Source organism: Marmota marmota, unplaced genomic scaffold, assembly GCF_001458135.2.
Source record: "Marmota marmota marmota unplaced genomic scaffold, marMar, whole genome shotgun sequence".
Lineage (NCBI taxonomy): Eukaryota > Metazoa > Chordata > Mammalia > Rodentia > Sciuridae > Marmota > Marmota marmota.
In genome coordinates, this window is record NW_025999949.1 from 7,785,784 (window position 1) to 7,809,956 (window position 24,173).

Below are 24,173 nucleotides of genomic sequence, written 5' to 3' on the forward strand. Positions count from 1 at the left end.
AGGTAGCAGAGGAATGTGTCTCACATCATGATTGGGAAGCAGAGGGAAAATCCACTCACTAGACACGAATTATAAATCCCAAAGCCATGCCTCCAATGATCCACCTCCTCCAGCCACACTCCACTTGCCTTCAGCCCCAACCCAGTTAATCCCATCAGAGGATTAGTTCACTGATTGGATTAAGGTTCTCACAGCCATATCATTTTACCCCTATATCCTCTTGCATTGCCTCATATCCAAATCATAACAGGCTCTAGATATTCTTTAACAAATTAGTGAGCTTTGTGTTATTGACCTGGCAAATGGCTGAAATTATGAGATCAAAGTTATAAAATCTGCTTCTGTCTATGTTTATGAATGTTTTTTTTTTTTTTTTTTTTTTTTTGCCTTCACATGATGCTATGGAAAACTAAACTGTTAAAGAGCTCTATTTACTTGGCCAAAAGAAACAAATATAAAATAAATATTTACATAAATTCTTCGAAACCAACCCAAAATGATTCTGAAGCTCACATGATCTGGGATAATTTTCATCAAATAAAAGCTATTTAAAAACTTGTTTGATTAAATGGGAATGTTTTAAGTTTTTAGCATTAAATATAATACATATGCACAGCTTTTCCTATTTATACAAGATACCTAGTTCTTTGGATTGCTCATGAAGATGAAACATTAAGCATAATTTTTAAAAACAAGTGAGATAAAGAGATGTAATACAACATTCCTATATGGATGATGTGTTCAACACTAGTAAGTTTTAATAATTCTTGACATTAAGAAAAACTTGAGGCTGAAAGAAATCTGGCCTACTATTCCTCTCCATACCAACAATAAAAAACAATAACAAAAAAAACTAAGGGGCTAGAGATGAATTATTCCTCCTCCAAAGGGCTCTTCAAAAAGAGGCTAGGGAAGTTGGAACTATCAGTAGATACATTATGTGCCACAGTGAGAAATGGTACTATAAGCCCACGCTGCTAGAAATTTTGTACATTTGTCAACCTACAGAATGCTGGTATAACAATGTTACGATGCTGGCTTCTTAGCATTCAGTAGAAATGAAGATTAGTAAGGTTTCTGAATTTTAATTGATATATGTAGCTAATATTAGTAGTAATAATAAGGGAAATATCCCTATATACAAAAGTAAGGAAGGCGAGACTGGTAAGGAAATATGAGGATAAGTTTTGTTAAGGGAAGAAGAGTCATTTCTTAAGATAGAAAGATTGGTTTTTCTAAAAAGAGGGGGAAAAGTATAGAGCAAAAACTAAGTGGATATGAGAAAGTCATAAAAGTTTTGTGCAAGAGGAATGTTTTTGTGTGATCAATCTGACTAAGATGTCAAGTAAATTATTTACATTTTTTTCTAAAAATTGAGAGGTAATATTAAGAGAAGTAATAAAAAGAATACACTGGTAAAAAAAACTAGTATTTGGTTCTCTGTTAAAATAAGGTTTTAAGTAATTAGCCTATGAGTCTAAGATTCCATGCTTTAGCAAGATAATTTCCTTTACATTATTATTAGGTCTTTTTTTGGAGAGGGCAGGTACCAGGGATTGAACTCAGGGACACTTGATCATTGAGCCACATACATCCCAGCCCTATTTTGTATTTTCTTTAGAGATGGGGTCTGAGTTCTTTAGTGCCTCACTTTTGCTGAGGCTGGCTTTGAACTCCAGATCCTTCTGCCTCATCCTCACCAGCCACTGGTATTCCAGGCACCACCATACTGGGACATACACTAGGTCTTTTATTACTTAAAATAATACAATTCTATTAAAGGAAACAATTTTTTCCACAACTATGTATCTTTCTATATTTTCTCTTGAGGTCTTTTAATTTTTACTGTAGTTAATGAGCATTAGCTGATGATTATCTGTGATCCTATTTTAATTATTGTTTTAAATATTTTGAAAACTTCAACATTAAGACCTCCTGACCAATTAACTGAGCATTTTCAAATGGGCCCTAGGGATACCTCAAAAAATTTGTTCTATGAAAAAAAAGATGTTAACTTAGATTCATTTGATATATTTCATAGAAAGCATTGTCAACTAAGTGATACTGGACCTTAAGTTACATTGTCCAGATATGTTGTCAACATAGATTTCATAAATCATGAAATTCCTATAAATTAGACAATCCTGATATGATTCTGGTTATTATCTTAGAATATATCATTATCAATTGCATTATAATGAACTCTCATCAGGTCTCTAAACATAGCCATTGGAAGTTTTATCATCTAAAGGAATTTAAATTTTTTTTACTCTGGTACTTTTATGAAAGTGAATTTAAACAGCCATAAATTAAAATTTTCTTTTCTAATAGATTCATGCAAATAAATCTGTTAAGTACAGATTCCTCTTTAAGATTATACCATTAGAGTGGGTAAGAATTCTCAGAACTCTAGTGAAAAAACTGGTTCATAAAACTGCTAACCCAAAATCAAGAATTAATTGAATACTAAGGAAATGCCTTGGCAGATTTTCATGCTGACAGCCAGTACTGAATTTACTAAACTATGCAATTTTAATAAGCTCCATAAGATTGATCCAAGTCAAATGACCTAGGATAACTTATTTTTCAAAATGCTATGTCTCCAAGCTTGAGAAACAAAACTGGTATTTACAAGGAAAAAAAATATGGGTTCTACTTAGTAATACATGACAGTAGAATGCATTTATGCACTTTGATATACATAAACAGAGTATAATTTCTCATTTTTCTGAACATACATGTTGTAGAATCACATCGGTCAGGCAGTCATATGTACTTTAATAATGTCCGTTTCATTCTACGCCTTCCAACCCTCATGCCCCCTCCCCTCTACCTAATCTAAAGCAACTATTCTTCCCTAACTCCCCTGCCTTTATTGTCAATTAGCATCCACATATCAGAGAAAACATTTAGCTTTTGGTGTTTGGGAATTGGCTCATTTCACTTAGCATGATATTCTCCAACTCCAAAAAGGATAGAAATGTAATATGATGCATGGGCTTGTGGAGGGGCAGGAGAGCTATCTGGTCCTTTCCAAGTCCTTAAAACTTCACTTGTTACAATCTGTACTCCACAACTCATCATGGAGTAGATAAAATGATACAGATTATGGGAAAATATCAGTGTGGTAACTACTATAAAATTACTCAAATAGTTAATAACTTATTTTTGGTTTGTTAAACCTATAATATCAGTAAAACCTGAGGTGGCACATTTCTATTTTTTAACATTTACAGGTGAATTTTATTCCATTGCTACTGCAATGGTTATCAAAATGTTCTCTTTATCAATATGTTCTCTGGATGGATAGAATCTTATGCAGGAAGGCTGATGCTGTAACAGTAGCTGCTGAGGGCCATTGCTAAGTAAGAATGACGCATGGCATGACCCAGGTCATTTGCAGTGTCATTGCATGTAAGGTGACCTTGCTCAAGGACCAGGGCGGATCCGGGTTTAAGGTGTACAGTGCTGGGAATAGGGCGTATCCTGCTGCCTCAGGCGTGCCTGCTGTTGAGTTCTTCTGGGATTCAGAGAGTATTTGGGATTTTGCCCAGAACGTGATTGGGGCCCAGAATGTGAATTCCCCCAGAACGTGTGTAGAGTGCTGGTGTGAGTTCGGGAATAAAGAATTGCTGTTTGAATCTACAAGGCTGTGAGTGGCTCGTGATTTTGTGCCCAGCCAGACTGTGGCAAGTAGCTGGAATCTTATGTGAAAATGTATTTTTGTGGGGCATTCCTAAGACATGTCTAGAAATAGGTATTTATTCCATTGGACAAATTATAAAAGAAGGTATTATAATACAACAGCATTATCATTGTTCCTGTCATTCTCAATCACCTGAGAAGGTCAGAAAGAGAAGTGGCCTTTTAAATCTGAAATTGGCAAAGCTAATAATCAACTAGATTGATTTGGCCAAAGTTATTACCATTAGTGTTGATGGCAATTAGATTTTCCCCTACTGAAAAACAAATGAATCACATATCTCCTGTGCTTATGAACTGATATGACTAAATACTGAATGACTTTAATGCACTATGTCATAGTATATTCTCACTAGGTGAAATAAGAAACTGAGAACAACCTAAAGCCTGGAGATTGGGTCTTTTTGAAATAACACTAGATAAAGACTGCCCTTGAACTCTGATAGATGGGACCATTCTAACCACTTATCACTGTAGTAGAATTTGGGGGTATTGGATATTGGGTCCATATCTCTTAAGATGGCCCCTCCAGATTCTTGGACCTGTATACCTGTTGGAGGCCTCAAAGTAAACTGATGAGGGAGTTTTTTCCCTCAGAAGTAGATGACGTTCAAAATAGGGACAGCTTTCCCAAAATCATGGATCAAGACTTCGTCACCCCAAAATCCTTGTGCCTGTATCTTTTGTTTACAGTATAGCAAGATGTTGTGATAATTAAAGCTCTACACTAATATCTTCCACATGGAAAACAAATAGTGGATATGTCATAACTTAAATCTGCACATAACACTAGAGATCTTGAGTTCATCTTCTTACAAATATTAATATTCAAAGTAGGACTATTTGTTCCAGTTGCACATGTGGGCCTTTCTGTAAGATTGCGTTTGATAATACCACCTCTTGCTGCACTTCGATAAAGGCTTTTTATATAGTAGAATTCCTCTTTTGGCTCCTATTTTGATTTTTTAAAAAAATTTTAATTGGTTTATAGGGCCTCCTTAAGGAGTGCCCTCCAGTCTCTTAGTTCTCTTCATAGTTATCTCCCTGGTGCACTACATTCCCTCCAGAGGCTTAAATGTTTGTGTGTAGCCCACTACTGTGGATCAGATGGAGTCACCCCAGTTAAAGTGACAAAAACAAAAGAATTATTCAGTTGACTTTATGCTCTGCATTCCACACCAAGACAAACAAGGGCATTATTATAAAATGGTATCAATGCCCAAGGGTCATCTGGCTCAATCTCTCAAGATCAAGAGGCTGATTAGGTGAATTGTTAGAGGCCATTAGCCATCTTTATACTTTGAGGCTCTAAGTAACAAACTGCAACCCAGTTTAGTTTGAAAACATACTGAATCCAGTATGTTTTGGGGCATATAGCAACCAAGTTTCAGTCAGTCTGATCACAGGCAGCCAAATAATTATACCAGGTACAAATAATGCCTGTCTATAGCCAGTTTCTCTAATTTACTTTGGCCTGTAAAAGCTCCCACTGTTGAACCACTTCTAGTTCTGAGTGCTATTCAATTCATGAAGTGTTCTTTTTTCATGTAAACTCTACTAAACTGAAGGTTTTTTTTTTTTTTAAACAAAAGATGAATTAAATTCAACAGTGTCCTCAAATATTTAGAATTGTACCTTACATAGAAGTTGGATAGACTTAAGTTTCAGAGTGTGTATCAATAAGAACTGACAAGGAGACAGTTTCAGTCATTAGGTAGCAAATAGAATGATCTAAAACTGGTAGCAAATACTCTGAGAATGAACTTCCTTAAAGGTCAGATAATTGTCTTTCAAATCTCTACCTTAACTTGGTAGTTTAATATTTCCAACAATTCATGATATTCTCACATAATGAGTATATTTAAAATTTATAATGCTCGCTATCTTTCAGGCACTATACTGAGGGCATTTACACATTCATTCAGAAATTATTAGCTGCTAGGTGCCAGGTTTTTTTTTTTTTCTAGACCTACGAGTTCTATCAAATTCATATTAGCACAGTGTGTTATTCTATGCTTTTATCCTAAATGGACAGTAAGCAGGACTACAGCAGTCAGAGTAAGGCTAGAACAAGACAGCAGCATTCATAAGGTCTTCTAGACCTTGGCTGGGCATTTAATTCTGCTTTTGAGCAAGATGAGTAGTTATTGAAGGGATTTTGCCAAGCAGTACATGATTTTATGTAGTTGTTTGTAAAGAATGGATCATAGGGAGGAAGAGGTATGGGAAGATTTTGCAATGACTCAGGAAAAAAAAAATGATGGAAGCTTGTATCACGTTGGTGGCAGTGAAAGTTACAAGAAGTGGGTAGAGTCTGCATTATTCTGAAGGGAGAGATGGCAGAATTTGCTGAAAGATTGGATGTGGGTGTGGAAGGGATTAAGATGATTTAAGGATTGGAGCCTAAGCAATGGAAATACTAAATTGGCATAAAATGCAGTGAATCCATCTTAAAATTCTTTATCATAAGCCCCATTTTATAGACGAAGAAACAAAGGGAAGTGCAGAAACCTGCCAGCATTCAAAATAAGATTTGAATACAGGAACTTGATTCAAGACATATCCTTAATGAAATCATTGTATGACGAAGGAAGACAGCAAAGAGGAAAAAAAGATCTACAAACAATTACAAAGTAGCATTATTAAGTTTTTTTTATAATAGCTACCTTTTTTTATAATTTCTCTATTTAAAGATAAAATTTTTATCCATTCATCCATTCTAACTATGTGCTACCCACAAAAGACTCTTAACTGGTCAGAAAACATGTAGATTGAAAATGAAGAGATGGAAGAAGGTATTTTATGCAATTAGAAATAAAATAGAGTAGAAATAGCTATATTTGTATTAGAATAACTTCATTCAAAAACTGCACAATGTGTGCTAGGAGCGTAGCACAGAGGTAGAGTGCTTGTTTACCATGCATGAGGCCCTGGTTTTGATCTTCAGCACCAAAGAACAAAATGTAAATTGTAAAATGAGACAAAGAAAGTAATATGTAATGATAAAGGGGGAAATTCAATAAAATATAAAAATTGTAAATGTACACATGCCTAACCTTGGAACATATAAATATGTAAAGCACATATTACTAGATTTGGAGAGAAAGACAGATTTTAATATGACAGCAGAGGAATTCAATAACTCATTTTCAGCAATGAACATAATTTGGATGGACCTCAATAAGAAAATATTGAACTTGAACTACACTTCAAATGGAACTGATTGGTATGTATAACATTCCATCAACAGCAGCAGAATATACATTTTTTTCAGAATATATCATATTTAGGCCACAAAACAAGACTTAATAAATTGAAGAAGACTGAAATCATATCAAGTATCTTTTTAAGCCATAGTAATATAGGATCGGAAATCAACAGGAATTTTGGAAAATTCACATATGTGGAAATTAAACAACATGTTCCTAAATAACCAATGGTCAAAGAAAAAGCTGAAAGGGAAATTAAAAATCTCTTGGGACAAACAAAATGGGCACATAACATACCAAAACTTATGGGATGCAGCAAAGGCAGCTCTGAGAGTGTTTGAACCTCATAAATGAAAAAAAGAACCAAAATAAACAACCTGGTTTACTCCTCAGGGGACTAGGAAAAAAAACAACAAATGAAGGCCAATATTAGCAAAGAGAAAGAAATAAGATCAGTATAGAAACAAATAGTGGCTAGAAAAGCATTATAAAAGGGAACAAAACTAAGGAGATTTTAGAAACGGTTACAAAAGCACCCTTTAGTTGACCAAGAAAAAAAATATTCAAAATAAAATGAAAGAGGAAATATTACAACTAATAACAGAAATAAAAAGGATCACAATAGACTATAAATGACACGACAGATTAGCTAACCTAGAAGAGGAGTTTGAATTCCTAGATAATACACCAAGACAAAATTATGAAGAAAAAATATCTGAACACACCAATAACAAATAAGATTACATCTATAAAAAACGTTTCCTCTCAAACAAAGCTTATTACTTGCTGGTTTCGCTGCTGAACTTTTATCAAATATTAAAAGAAAAACTGATACCAATCTCTCCTCAACTCATCCAAAAAGTGAAGGGAAGGACATACTTGCAAATTCATTTTATAAGTCCAGCATTATCCCTACTGTAGAGCAAGGCAAAGATGCTGCATGAACATTACAGGCCAATATCCCTCATGAGCTTAGATGCAAAAATCCTCAGCACTAGAAAACTGAATTCGAGAACATATTAGAAGTATCACCATTATAAAGTGGGATTTTTTTCCCCCTGGAGTAAAAATGTTGCTCAATACATGCAATTCTATAAATGTGATGCATTACCAGACTGAAGGACTACAGTGACATCTTTATGGATGCAGAATATACATTCAATCTGACATCCTTTCATGATCAAAGCTCTCCAAGAACGTAGAAGCTGAAGGAATGTTCCTCAATACAATGAAGTCTGCATATGGCAAGCCCACCTAACATCACACCCAAATGGTGGGAAGCTGAAAGATTTTCCTTTAAGATCTAGAACAAGACAAAGATGCACATTCTTCTCAACTCTACTGGAAATCTTAGAGCAGTTGGGCAAGAGAGATGTCAAAGTCATGCAAATCAGGAAGTTAAATTGTCCCTGTCAGAGATGACAGGCTTCTGAAGATGACCCTACATCTGAAGCTCATGTTGAGAACTTCAGGTACTTGCCTGAGATTGTTCAGAGCTTGGCCTGTAAAAGACAGATGCTTTCTGTCTGAACTCCATGGATTATATCAGTTATAACTCTACTGCTTCTTCTGTTTCTACTGTTTCTCAAATTGATGCAAAAGGAGAATTGCAGCAAGTAGACTTCTCTGGTGCTACTCCTTCCAAAGGTTCTCCAGTAACAAGAATAACTGAAATATTTTTGAATAAGTTTTGGCAGGAAATATATTACCGCCTGGACTGAGAGTTTCTGGGCAACATTTCCTCATAATGGAAATCCTTTATAAGTGTATTTTATTTAAGTTGTGGCTGTTTTTCACTTAAACCCAATATAAGCAAAAATAAACAAATAAGAAAAACAGCAGAATACTATTGCCCTATGGCCCTATACCTATGAGAAGCCTCAGGTTAGTTTTGCTTTTAACAAAACTGAACCACATTGGGTCTCAAAACCATTCTTTTTGTACTTTTATATTGTTTGCAACCCATGACAAGAAGAGGCAAGTTATAAGAACCAGTGGCTTCCAAGTCAGGAAGTGGAATAAAAATAAGTTATTACAGGAAGATCGGAGAGTTCCATGATAGCTCAAGAAACACTACTGTGTATGGACTAAGTAGAATTTAACAGAAAACAAGAAACAGTAGCAGCCTTTAAAAGATTCTAGGAAAAATTATTTACAGACGTAATTTCCCCCATTTTAAGTTATTTCACTTGGCTTTCATCTAAAAATTTTAAAAATGTTGGTTTTTACTATTGGAGAGTTATGGGCAAAGGTAATAGTACTTGGGAATTTTGAATTGTGTTGGCCAGGTTTTATATTTTTAAGAGGCAGAAAGTCAAGTTTAGAACACAAAGTTAATACTGTAAAAAAAAAAAAAAAAAAAAAATCAGTAAACTTCCCCCCCACACACAATCTTGACAAAGATCCTTCAAATTAGGCTTAGGTGGTAAAAGACAAAAGCACAACACAGTGAATCTTGGAGTCTCAGAGATAAATACGTTTTTCTGCATTTCCCCTCTCATTAATTTCAACTGGAGACAGATAATAGAATCGCTTATGCCCTAATATTTAGATCTGACATTCATAAGCAAGAGGGACCTATGCTTTCTTCTAAGGTACAATCCAAAGAATCCAGCAAATTTGGACATTCTCCCTGTATAACAGCATAGGGCAATAGCTGTGTGGTGTAAATGGTGTGACAGGAGCAGGCAGATAATGGATATTTTCATATGGTCCAGGAAGGTCCAGGACAAGTGTCAAGCTATCCCACTGGCCTCTGAACTAACGTTCTCTGAAGAAACTGCATCATCTATTTTAAAGATTCTCCTGACTGCTTGACCTTGGATAACCAGAACATTGGGACTATGAAGAAATGAAATGTTGTAGGTCAAGAGCCTAAATTAGCCAGGCATGCTGGCACACTCCTATAATCCCAGTGACTAGGAAGACTGAGGCAAGGGGTATCACAAGTTTAAGGCCAGTCTCACCAACTTAGTGAGACACAAAGCAACACAATGAGAAGCTGTCTTAAATAAAAAGGACTAGGGATATTGCTCAGGGGTAAAGCAACCCTAGGTTCAATCACCAGTACCCACCCCCAAAAAGCACCTAAATTATCTTGGTCTATCTTAGGCCTTTTACTATCTATTTAATTTTTGTATTGGACCTAACATTCTCATAACAAGTTCTCAGAATAAATCATTAAGTTTAGTGGACCACTAGCCTCAACCAGCTCTGAAGTTAAGAATGATATGGCATTTAAAACCTATAGAAGTTTCTTGCCTTGCCCTTCCTGAACCTCCCACCAATTTCATTGGTAAATATATTATTTATGACTTTTTTTCTGTGCCTATAAAAGCTCACATAACCTCTTCCACAATTTCACATTCAGGGTAACTTGAATCCATGTTTCTGTGCCACCATCACTCATATTTGGCTCAGAATAAACTATTCTTTCCTTTATAGGATTGTTACTTTATCTCAGAAATGTTGGTGCCTAACATGGGTCCTCATAGATGATCCACTTTGTCCAGAGGAGTGGCCAGGATTGGTGCCAGGTAGCAGCATAGGTTTTTTGTGTCTACAGACTGAATCACCTCTTGGGTGGACGTTGGCAAGGCCTTTCTGGGGCCTGGACCTCCCTGGGACTGATGATCCTTGGTTTGTCTTGAGCTGTTTAATTTGGATGTCCTTTGTCACTTCAACACCTTCATCAGAACATTTATTTGCCAACATCTGGTCTTTCTCCTGACACTTTCCTCCATTATAAGGAAATAGTTTTCAATAAAAACTGACACTCAGTACTCCAGCTGGATTTATGTTTGATAATCATGGTGCCTCAAATTGCAATTGCTTAGAAAGAGAAATCAACTAAGGATGACTTGGCTTTATATTTCTATCAATGGGGGACATTTGGTATTTTAAAATTGGTGGTGGTGTTGCTAGCTAACCTGGAGACCTGGGGCAATAAAACAAAAGGAAAAGCATATATAAACTGCTGACCAGCTGTAACTAAATTTTGACATAATGGAAAATGTTAATTTGTTCTCCACATAGAGCTTATTGGGTTATGTTCTCTAAAACTGGTCAACTTTCAACAATGAATCGATGAAAGAGAGACCTTTCTAATACAGCCTGGACTCAATACTCTTTGGAATCAGGAAAGAAGTGACCTGAAAATGGGTCCTAGGACCAGTATTGACAGAATTCAAGCTCATGAAGATTAACTGTCCCAGAAGTCTCAGTAATAGCTTTGGCAGGAGTCCCTATGGCACCCTACTCTTGCCTAGAAGGGATTTCATCTTTACTCTTCAATATAACGTTATTCATGGTAACATCCTATGACCTTTTCTGGCGAACTCACTTTTGGCTCCGAGTGCCTAGTTTAATATTTTGTTTGACAGGCATGCCTAATTTAAAATTTCCTTGTAAGCATCTTTAAGATCATTCTTAAAACTGCAGTTAGAGTTAACATATAAGTACTAATAGCTTTCAAATTTCTTTCCACTGCCATTTAAAATTACCTGGCACAACCACAAGGCACAAACTGTTAATTTTTTATTAGCACACACAAGTCATTTATCTGTGAGTGTGTTAGATGCCCCAGGTCAATAAATGATGCAACTACCTTATCCAAGACACATAAAAAGATGCCTCAGACTCAATAGAGCTTACCAGCCTATCACTTTACCATGGATCACTGTGGCATCCTCATCGTGACCTCTGCCCAGGACATCAGCAACCTACAAACTCCTGGCTGGCCCTGGGCTCAGCTCAACATGAGTACTCCCTGCTGTGACCATCTACAATCAGTTCATTAACCTAAAACCTGACCACCTGCAGTGACTCATTGCTTTTGCTTTGACTTTGCATTACCTCTAAATCCTATGGTTTCTTTACCCTTTTTCAGTAACATGTGTATATAAATTTTGTGAAGCATGATTTGAATGATGTAGATATTAGTAATCAAGATTGAAAGGGAATAAAGAACTTGTAATTGTCATGGTCATGACTCCAAATGAACCTGAGAGTAAAGCCAATGAAACCCAGGTAGCTTGTGAATCCATTGGTATTCTATAAATTCTTTGCTGAAAGATGCAAGTATGATGTTCCGTGTTATTAGCACGGCGTGCTCATGACACAAAAGCCTTAGGAGAAGTACAAATGTCTGTAATGCAGAACAAAGCCAGGCTCACATATACACTGGCTGGAGTCACTCTTTGTTCTCAACCCAATCAGTTTAAGTCCTTCTCTTTCTTGGAGTACTGAAGCCACTCAAATACTGAGGGTTCTTCTAACAGTTTGAGGACCATTTACAAGTCCCAACCCATAATGTTTTAAGTGAGGTCTCTTCAAATCTCACTGCTTTCTTCTTGGTCCATCTATGCTGATACTTGTTGGCAGAGATTTCTTAGACACTCAATGCACTCTTTTCTTTCTCTCAACAGAGGAAAACGTTTTAAAGGCCCAGCAGAATCCATCTTAAAAGACTGAAATCTGCAGAAAGGGTAAGCTTTAGAAAGCTCCGAGGATGCTTTTCCCAGTTTGGGTGGGCAAAGAAAATGGTCTTTGCCCTACTCTTTTAAGAGCCACATCTAATTTAAAAAATAAATTAGAAGGATTTGTCTACTATATAGTTCTCCACAGTATGACTTTTGGACCCTTTATGAAAGAAATTTTCATCTAAGTTTGTGTCCCTCTTTGCTGATTAACTATTAAAATAGGGAAAGGTATTAACTTAAGACTGCAAAACAAGCCTCACCTTTTGACCTCTTGGCTTTCACTGGGCTTTAGTCATGCTCTTTCTCAGTGATGTTTAGGTAAAGTTCTGCATCTTTAAGAATATCACCTTTGTATAGGCAAATTTAGGGTTAAAAATTGCTGTGGTGGAGCTTATTAGCGCACCAGTGTAACATTTTGAAAACTGGCAAATGATGAGTCTAAAACCTATAAAATCTTTGTTTTGTATTTTTATGTATAGGTGCTTGTGAGAATTTTATGTCTACAAGTGTGTTTATGTTTGTAGATATTATTTATATGGTAGTAAATTGACTTAGAAATAAATGAATGCTTATAAATTAAGTTTGTGATTTCAGAAAATCTTAAGTAGATAAGATTCATTTAATATTGGTTAATAAAAAGCAGCTGTGTCTTCTAATCAACGTACCCATATAGTCAACTTTATGAGTTCCTGCTTAGGTAAAGCCTGCCTGACACCCTCATGATGTTACAACAAATAAAGAAAAAGAAAAGGTGGCTGTGTAGTTTTGTGTAGTGCTTCAAAATGTCCATGATTCCCGTAAAGCTTCAATCTTTTTTAGTAACCTAAAATTCCTAAGACTATCTTATGCTAAATTCACTAATACTTATTAGATGTCTTAATATTTTATCTTAGAATCTAGATATCAGTTGTTGTGTATCATCTTAAGGTCCATATACTTTGACATTTTGTTTTTATAGGACATAAAAGAAAAAATGTTAGATATATTTGGATTCATTTTCTACATTTAAAAATTGTATCACAAGAAAGCACATACTCTAAAAGTTAGTCTTCACACTGCTGAGTGTTGATAACCAAAACAAACAATAGGAAGGCCAACAACTCTGAGGAAAATGAAATATGTTTTTTAAAGGAAGTTGTAGAATATGAAAATTTGACGAGAAAAAAGAAGGTAAATTTTGTCCCAAAGATGACTGTGGTTCTAAAATACTCAAACAATGTATAGTACAGAACTGAGGGTTTGGACATGTTATAAAGGTTTGAAAAAGTTGTAAAAGGACTTTAAAAAGGAATAGAACTTATGGAAGATTTTACAAAAATGATTTTTTACCTTTGGGGGCTAAACATATACCAAAAGCCAGGATATCCTGGGTTTTAATGACGAAATATTCTTGCTTTTAATAGGAGTTTGTGAAAGTGTTTTTTTTTTTCCACTTTACGTAACTTGCATAAAAGTCAGTGTTATTTATTGGTTTTCACATCTTAAACTATAACCTTGATTTTATATCATTATTATCTTACTTGACTAAATATTCTAAAATCTTTCTATGCTTGACAAATTCTAAGGTCCATTTTAGTCTTGAACTGATTTGGGGATTTTCAGAGGGTCCCTGGAAATCCAAAAGATTCATAATAGACCTATATTTATATAACGACACTATTAAGTTCCAAAGTTGTGTAAGATCCCTAGAAATCTATGTCACAGTATATGTTATCAGTCATAATTCTAACGTTCCATTAATATGTGGTATAAAAGAACCAAATTTCTGTGTCAATTTTGAGTAATCATCAGGCCTTTAACCAGGGCTATTCTTTCTTTTGGCATTCAGTTTTTTGAAAGACCTAAACATGTTTTATAAATTGTTTTTATCTTTGGTTATCTAGTTAAAATTGGTATTACTATACAAAAAATATGTTTAAAAGGATAGTATTTTAACTTTGACCTGCTGCCCATCAAAATTCTACTTCTGCAGAAGTAGAACTTCTAACAACGTTGGCTTAGTGCTCTGAGATGAGACCCATTGCCTACAGAACAGATAAAACAACTTAACAGTGGACTTCAGGTCATTTCCACAGGGAGCTCCCAGGAGACAAAGGATTGAAAAGAATGAGCTAAAACTAGGTGATTTTTGTCTATTGGAAGAGACACCACATCAAAGACTCCCTTCAGCTTCTTAGTAAAGGGCCCTCTCAGGGGCTATTAAACACTTACTGTACTGCAAAATTTCAGAGAGTAAACTCTTGAATTCACATTTTTTCACCTTTTATGTGCACCATAAAAAGTTTCACCTTTTATGTGAACTTTTTCACATGATTTTAAAACATTGAGCAACACTCATCTTGAACTATGTTGACAATTAAGGACTGTCACTGAACAAACCCCAAACCCTTCTAACAAATCCACAGGCTGTCACTCTTTCAGAAAACATTCCAAATAGTCCAAATTATCTTTATATAGAACTTTATGACATTATCTGAGCTATTTGGAATTTTCCTTGGCATGTTTTCTTAAATAAAGAGAATATTGAACTTGAAGATTTTAATGAAACTGCAAATGATATTACATCCTCTCATTGATCATATTTTTGTTATGTGTGTTTGCTTTCCCAAATCACCTTCCTTAAGGTGAATCCTTATATTCAGGAAGATTAAAATTTTATGCTACTACTAAGAAATGGTCTAAATGTATCAATGAGAGAACTAAGAAAACATTCCATGTTTTAGTTTTGCAAAGTCCCTATTAAATTTAGTCTCCAGTGGCAACAACATGCATTGTTGGATTTATCAAAACTGGCCAAATACTAGGACCAAAGAGACTTCACCGAAAGTGTAAATATTGGAGTGGGAATTTTAGGACAAGCTGAATTTCCTTTAAAAACCACTCCTTAAAAAGAATTCACCTTAAAAAATAGGACATAAGGCAATAATATTTCACAATGAAAGAACAAGGATGAAAAAACTCTTAAGAAAATTATTTATAAAAATAATGGATTAAAAAATACTGGGCAAACTATATGAGTCTACTCCTGAACTCAAAGGTAGAAAAGGGTGCACAATATTACCCAACAGGGTTACTGACAATGTTACTCTAAAGTGGCATTGGGACAATGGCCAACACTTCTTAGTGCAAAGTTAGGGACCTATGAGAAAGCATGCATTATGGAAAATAGATGGAACTCGAAACCTGAGATACTATACAATAAGAGCCCATGTTCCCAACTTAAATGTCTTTAAGATATCCTGTAACACAGTCAGTTGGCATTGGAAAAAATACCCATACTCATTTTACCAAAAGAAGTCAATGGGCCATATTGGAAAACAACTCCCATTGGAGTCCCATTTCCTTTCTGATTGTGAAAAGCAATAAGATTTGATTATATCCACAACATCTGTGACATCCCAAATTCTCGTAAGTCTAGTCTTTTGTCTCCATCCCTACTAAGAACATTTGGTACATAGGAAATGAACAATTTTGTTGGTTAAAAAAAATTAAGAAGATACTGAGTTTTCTGATTTCTTCTGGAATATGACTTGAATACTCTAGACAAGAATCTGGTATAAAAGCAAAATGGGATGAAATAAATTAGTAGCAAATAATAGCCACAATTATTTGGATATTAAATACCAAATCTCTTTTATATAGAACTATATAATGAGTTCATAGCAATGAGTTCATAGCAATGGAGCCAAATTAGCAAAAACAAAAATTAGAATTAAAGGTAATGGAATATGTCATAACATACAGATGACTGCTATCAGTATGATTAAGGAGTATGATAATACACATAGAGAATGTTCTGGCTGATTAGATAGCCTGTTTCCCTTCTTTTTAAAAAAATCTCTAGGCTATCCTATGTTCTCAATTATCATAACTTTAGGTATCATATTCCAATTATGTGTTGCATATAAATGTTAAATGTAAAGGGTGGGGGAAGAATATTCAAAACTGGATCATTATGGCTGATAACATTCACATAATCTAGGGACATCTTCCTTAATGGATATAACAATTATTTCCTCCCTACTCAGCCTCATCTTTCTCTGATCCTAGGAACAAGCCTTCCTAGCTCTATGGAAATAAAAAATTTGGCTTCTGCACATGTAGAGTGTGCTGCTTGGCCAAAAAGGGGAACTGTGAGCTGAAGTTCTCTGACGAAGCTGCATCTATTTTAAGGATCCTGCTGACAGCTTACCCTTGAGTTACTAGTACATCATGATTATGGAGAGGTGGAACATTGTAGTTTAAAAGCCTGAATAATCTTGGGATATCTTAGTGTTTTTAATAGATTTGATACAAAAGGCAAGGTGACTGGCTAACATTCTCATGACAAACTTTTCAGCTATATCATGGAGCTTAGCAGACATCTAGCCTTCACCAACCCCAAAACTAATTTAAAACCTATAGAAGAAAATTTCCTGCAACACTGTGGCCCATATCCTTGCTCCTCCCATTGATGTGTTTCATAAATTTATGACTTTTTTGCCTATAAAAGTTCATATAACTTCTTCCATGTTGGCATATGTCATTCAGAGTAACTTGAATCTGTTTCCATGCTATGATTATTTGGCTCATCACAATCTATTTTCTTTATAGCAGTTATTATTTTATGATTCATGTCACAAGATTGGAAGAGAAATGGATGAATGAGAGAGAGCATATCAGAAAGGACCTCTCAGTTTGAATTATCTGTCTTAAACTTTGTGAAATAATGATTATGACCAATGGGTAAGTGGATCTCAGTGGAAGCCAGACTGAGAGGATGAGATGTCAGGGACCAGAGAGGGTGAAAATGTCTGAATGACTAGACACTCACCATGACCAAACCTTCTATTCCCTACCCCTATAGACTTGCTCATTATCTCAAAATTCTGTAAGAACTTAGGTAAGGGAACCTCTTAGTTGCCTTACATTTTATATGACTAATTTTATTTAGAATGTAAAAAGTCAGATGGAATAGGGATTGAGTTGATGATATTATTTTTGCCTATCTGAATGTTAGGACCTGATATTTATACTAGCATTCCTCCCATTTCTCTGTGCACTCTATTGGAAGTTATGTTATCTTGGGGTAAAATGAGATCATTTTATAATTAAGGATTAGTTTCTCAAACCAGGGTGGAAAGTAAAATTGTTTATAATAGAAAAACACTTAGACTAAGCACATAGTACTGCAAGCTCTCATTCAGTTAACCCAACAGGCTGGAGGAATAGCTGTTTCTTCAGGTGACACCAGGTTAATCTGTGTGTTTTGTATCTCCAGACACTAAGCTCGAAGACTTCCCAGCAAAAGAGACTCATGGAATTAGATACCAACTAAGAGGACATATTCCTACCACCACTCAAGGCATCATTCAGGGGAAGGAAGGCAACTTCCACCACATTGTTCACTCTCTCTACTCTCAGGTTCTTGCTCTTGTACAGTTGATTAAGTTATATATTGGTAATTGGACTCTGTTCATTCTTAATGTTTTGATTTGTAAGTTTTGGCTCTGGGTAGACAGAGCATATATAAATGTCTTTGTGGCTTGACAAATTAAACTAGCTCTAATATCATGAAGATTGTGTTTCAGTGAATCCCAACAGTATGTATAATTTTCATGCACCAATTAAAATATGGAAAAAATATTTTGTTCATCTGAAGAAGTTCTTCTCCAAATGCACTGAGGTTGAGAATATGCTACCTTTTAAAAAATGCCTGGTTTTATTTAATGAAACAACTGTCTCTTTGGAGACAACAGGCTTGAAAGAATACCTGACTTTTAAATGCTCATTGGCTTTGACTTTGTCCTCAAAATACAAACCTATTGTTGACAATGAGTATTTCAAAATCAAAACTGACTACAGGTACTCATGAGTTCAGTTTAACATCTATTTTCTGTAAATGTAAAATTATTAACTTGGGCCATGAAAAGTAGCCAAGTCATATAGAATATTAGTGTTAAGTAATTCTCATTCAAAAGACTAATAATTATGGGCACAATTATAAGTAGAAAAAGGTTTTGTGGGACTTCAAGCTACATTTTGGAGACTTTCTTTAGAACATACATACAATATTATAAAGGCAAATCTAGGTGTAAGAGTCAAACTTATTTACAATGAAATAACACAACAAAACCAAATCTAAAAAATTGAGGTTAACTTAAAACACAAAAATCAAACATTGCTATAGCTTCTCTCAGAAACTTTGAAGATGTCTCAAACAAATGAGGTGACAGGAAATGTTTTATTACAGGCATGGTAAATCCCACTCTGAACAGTTTACGAGCACTTGCTATATGACAAACATCAAATCAGGCACTTTGTATATTTTATCTGTTACATTGTATTTCACATTTTAATCCTGTTTATAAATTAGGAAGGTGATGCTCAGAAAGATTAAGAAACTTGTCTGAGATCATAGAGCTAATAACTGAACAAAAATTTTGATACATTTGAATCCGATTTATTCTAAATCACTCTTCTTGCACAGTATTTAAAATTTAATCAACACACCACTGAAAATAGCATTTAATGTCATGTCACTTGCACTTAAACATGAAGAGGCAGATATACTTCCTCCCTTCCTCATCCATCCTTTCAACTAATTTTATATATAAATTAAATCTTGACTATGGATTACTGCTTTAATAGCAAATTCTTTTATGAACACTTGTTGTGTGCCTAGATTCTGAGAACATCTTTGTTTTGTAATAGGTGCTGCATAAGAATTGAACAGGACATGGTATTTTTTTAAATCACAGTAGTACTATTAATGAGGTACTTACATTCCACTTAATGATTGCTGAAAACTGAGCACTCAACATTTCTTTAGATTCATTTTGGAATTTTGGGGTTTTTTTCCCCCAAGCAAAGAATCTGCAGAAATATAGCCTGTAGGCTTAGGTTTATAATTCAATTGAGACCTGGCTTTTGAGTCTTCTAGAAACACAGAGCACCAGAATCTTAACTGTGCTTTGCTTAGTGTCTGCTCAGATTACTTATTTTTGCTAATTCCTTGCTAGCTTGGAGTTATTTATTATGCCTGGCTTTGTAACTGCAGAAATCATCTTGTGCCAGGCACAGGACAGCTTTGTATTTGGTGGATTGAGAGTTTCTCAGGCTTTTGGATATGTGAAAGCCATAGGTGAAAAAATTTTTGTAATATGTATATGTATGTACATATATAGAATATTGTATACATAGACCAAGGTTATTGTATACAGATGTGATTGCTTTTCACATGATAACCCCAGGTCCTTACCAGTAGAGATGTCATTTTGCTTCAAGAGCTTGTCTTGGTTTATTTACTGCTTTGGGTCCTTTGGCTATACAATCCTTCTGTTTTTACCTTTGGCTTCATGGTAGGCCTTTCAAACTGTGCCATAACTTGGTTCACATCATCTTGACTTAACTTTAATATGTCTCAGATCAAGTATCTAATTATATGCTTTTTTGCCTCCTATGATCTTGCACTGCTGGTCTCCTGTCAACACCAGATTTTAAACTGAATTCCTTTGGCAGCTATGCCCCTGAAATTTATAGATTTTTGACCTGGACTTTGGCCATGGATTTTTCAACATCTGGGTTTTAATTAAGATTTTAATTCTATTTGTTTTCCTAGTGACTTTCAATTGTAAATTTACTACTTTGGAACACACTGGGGAAAGGGAGACATGAAGATAATATTTCTGTCAGTGAGAAATATAAAATTATCAAAGTAATATATATTAACAATGAAGATAATTTTGTCTCTTAGAATTAGTTGGTGATGGAACTTCAGGTATCAATGGGGAGGAGAATCACATTTTCAGAAAAAATTTCTTCACTTTGTTCTGTGCTTAGTACTAAACTTTCCTCATAGGCATAAAGAAAGCACTGTTGAAAGAGAATTAGAGTCCTATTATATTACTTTAATATCTGCTTTTTATTTTGTTGTATTATTCTAGGAGAATAGGGCTATTGGTTGATTTGGATCCAAGAAGTAATTAAAAACATAAGCTCAATAAAGTCATGTAGTTTTAAAAGTCTTTTCTGGAAAATTGCTTTCACCTTACTTGTAAGAATGTTTGAACCTCATCATTACTGATGTATGTCATAAGATTTGGTATTTAGAAAATAAAATATATACAACTCAAGTTTAGTTAAGTTCAATCAATGATTCTTGGGTATTTGCCATGATGCAATGTACTCATTCCCAAGAATATAAAAATGACAAAGTTATCACCAAGATGGTAGAGAAGGGGACAGCAGTCCTCATTCCCTCACAAACAATAAATATAAACAGGTAATTACAAAAAGAGATTATATATATATGTATGCATGCCACAGAGGACTCAAAGGCCAATTAATGAATCTACAACACAAGAGAATAAAAAGGAAACTATCCACAAAGAAAGGATGGTATAATATACCTAAGATGCCAGAAGATGGTTTGAAGGAGGGGAGAAAGGCAGAGGCTTTCAGTACCAACCACACATTAATCTGCCCCACAGAGGATACCTGTATCTCTTGGCACCGAGGTAACCAATAGTCATTTGCACTGGAGAATCCAAGTGAAAAATGTACCTCTACATCCTTCCCCACCCCAGAAATGGCTGCTCTTGAGCCACTCTGAGAATAAGCCACCACTTCTCAACACTACAGCAGCCCTGAATCCCAAGCCATGGTGGCCCACAAGTGCCCACATGCTACACCCAAGCTCTGTGACTACACTGGGCCAATCCATAGACACTAGAGTCTGGTTCACTCTCCAGCCCAAGTCAAGCTCTCACTGTGCAAGTCCATGCTCTGAAACTAACTTAACTACTAGAGAGAACTAGATCCCTCTCGGACTCTGCAGCCATGGTAAATTTGTGACTACCTATGGTCTGTTTTCCCAAAATTTTTCAGAAATAGTAACACCTTGAATTCTATTGTTAATGAAGAAGCAGGGTTACCTGTGCCTGAGGCACCAGTGCCTTTCCATTCAGATCTCAGAGCCATTGGTCACCCGTACATGCCATGTTTTAGGCCTACCATAGCTCCATGAATTCACCATGCTTGCAACTCATTAGACACCAGTGTGGTGACACTGTAAGCAAGCTCACAAACCATACTCAATGGAGATGGATTCCTGCAGCCACAACTTCTCCAGGGGGAGGGGAGGGGAAAGGAGAGGAAGGGAGAGGAAGGGATGGGAGGGGAAGGGCGAGGAGGGGAGGGGAGGTTCCTCTAGACACTGAGACCCTTAGCAGACATAACCACTGAAAATCCTAAAAACCCTTACCACTACATTGGAAATTCATAACTTTGACCACTGAGGATCCTGCAATCTTTGCCTACACTGACCTCAGTTATAAGAACTACACAGATACTATTCAGTTGACACAATCACTTTTGCCAAAATCACTTCATCCCACCTAGTATGTACCCTTATATCCCCACCACAGAGGGAGGTATATCCACAGCTACACTAGCCAAAAGGTGTGGAAGAGTCAACTACAGATCACAATATAAGTTAAGAAGCATGAAAATCCAGGGATATTTGACACTACTGAAAGAACACAACACAGTAGTTTACCCCCACAAAATAGAGGTATATGAATTGCCTAAGAATTTAAAGTAATTAAAAAAACTCGGCAAAACCAAGTTGCCTTCAAGGACATACAGGAAAAAAAGTTAATGAAGTCAGGAAAAGAATAAATTATCCAAACGAGACATTTAACAGTGTGTGTGTGTGTGGGGGGGGAGTTATATATATATATTTTTATTTAATGAGTTGAAAAATATATTGAATAAAATAAAAAGTTAATATTACAGAGTATAAATGAAGCAGAAGAAAGAATCTGAACTCAAAGACAGGCTACTTGAAAATATACAATTAGAGGGGAAAATACAAAGGAATAAAGCTCATGGGATTTATGGGGCAGCATCAAAAGAGCAAATGATCAAGTTACAGGAGTTCAAAAGGAACAGAGACAAATAGGGCTGCAAGCATATATGAAGAACTAGTAGCAAAAAATTACACAAATCTGGGAAATACAATTTAATTTGGATATAAGAATCTAAGCCAGAATAGAGTTGAGGTTCTGTGGAATACACTAGAAAATGCATGACAAATCTTAAAGGATCTGGAAGCTCTCTCAGTCAACTATTGAAAACTGAAGAACTGCATTAGTAATCAGTTATTATTTAATAGTCAAACCGATGACTCGAAAGATACTGTTCCTCTTTCACTCATTACCAAGAAGTCTGGCAACATTTTGTTTTCACTACTGTTATCCCTCCATGGGAGAGTTATTCTCCAAGCTGCTTTATGTCTGAGTAGATGAATGGGTATTCGCTCTTCCTTAAGTAAAATGTAGCTGCACATGTGTTTATCATAGTCTCAGTGTATTTGCTTTTGTAGCAGTGATTAAAAAGTGTCTTTCAAAATTCTGCTTACTATCTTTGAATAGGATTCATTTATATAAGCCTGTAGACAACTTTTTTGGGGGGCAGTGGGGAGTACTAGGGATTGAATTTAGGGGCACTCAACCATTGAGCCACATTCCCAGCCCTATTTTGTATTTTGAGACAGGGTCTCACCGAGTTGCTTAGCACCTCACTTTTGCTGAGGCTGGCTTTGAACTTGTGATCCTCCTGTCTTAGCCTCCTGAGCTGCTGGGATTATAATAATTTATATAAGTAAGTTCTAAAGCCTATTACTAATTTATAGCTTTTAGTATTTGAATAATGCAAGTGTAATTCCAGTTTTGCTTAAAATATAAAGGATACAGTAAAAATATAATGGACAGCTACTATTTAATGTATGGAGAAACCTTAGAATTTATTTAGATGAATTTCTTTTCCAGATGATTATATTAATTGGATAACTTAAGTGATTTATACAAGTCATCCATATCATCTTTTATTGGAATGACATCCCCACACGGATGTTCAATGCACAATATAAAAACTGTATTAAATAACTATTCTTAGACATTCAAGAGTAGATGGCAATTATATATCTAAGTTTATATATTTAGTTATCTATATCTCAGCTATGAGACATTGGCATATAGATGATATTTAAGCCATGGAGCCTGGGAAGGTTCTGTGAAGACAGAAAGGAGAACAAGAGGAGTTGTTAAGGGCAGAACTCTTGTGCAAGTAGGGTTGTCAAGGTCTGGCAGAGCAGAAAGATCTTAAATGATAAGAGCAGCCCCTGAGGAAAAAAAAATAAAATAGGCATGTTGTGGACTCAGAAGCTTTGCAGAAAAAGAATTCAGGAAAAAAAAGAAAACAGCAAACACTATTAAAAGTGGATTAAAAAAAAATCAACAAAAGAGATAGGTAAATGCTGTATTTGGTAATAATTGGTCTCCAGTAACCATAGTAGTTTTGTAGGAATGAAAAGGATGACACCATACCAGATACCTTTTTTTAGAACAATAATTAAGCCAAATTCACATAATTTAAGTCTTAACCATCACATAGATATAATAGTAAATTATTATATCAGTGACTATTATACATCAATGATATACCTATTCTAACTAATCTGGACCATTTAAAAATTTTTGTACCTTGTAAAAACACCAAAATAACTAGGAAAGAGTAGGAAAAATGAAGAACTACAAAGAGCATGAGAAAATTAATTTTACCAAGAAAAAAAGACTAGAGAAGGAATTTGACATAACTTTTCAAAAGGTCATCTGCCTTTTTATGCTTTTAAAATATATATACATATACACACACATACACACCCCCACACACCCCCACACACAGACACACCCCCACACACACACCCAGCACCACCACCGACCACACCACCGACACCGAC

The 24,173-nt window shown here is 35.4% G+C and overlaps 1 long non-coding RNA gene across 2 annotated transcripts in view; it reads left to right on the forward strand.

The window, feature by feature from the left end:
* LOC125616517 overlaps positions 1-20,397 on the forward strand; it is a 171,963-nt gene extending 151,566 nt beyond the window's left edge. For both annotated transcript variants that reach the window (XR_007347152.1, XR_007347153.1), the window contains exons 4-5: positions 12,338-12,397; positions 17,652-20,397. This is a non-coding gene — a long non-coding RNA (uncharacterized LOC125616517). The remainder of the gene's footprint in view (positions 1-12,337; positions 12,398-17,651) is intronic.
* Positions 20,398-24,173: the final 3,776 nt, after the last annotated feature.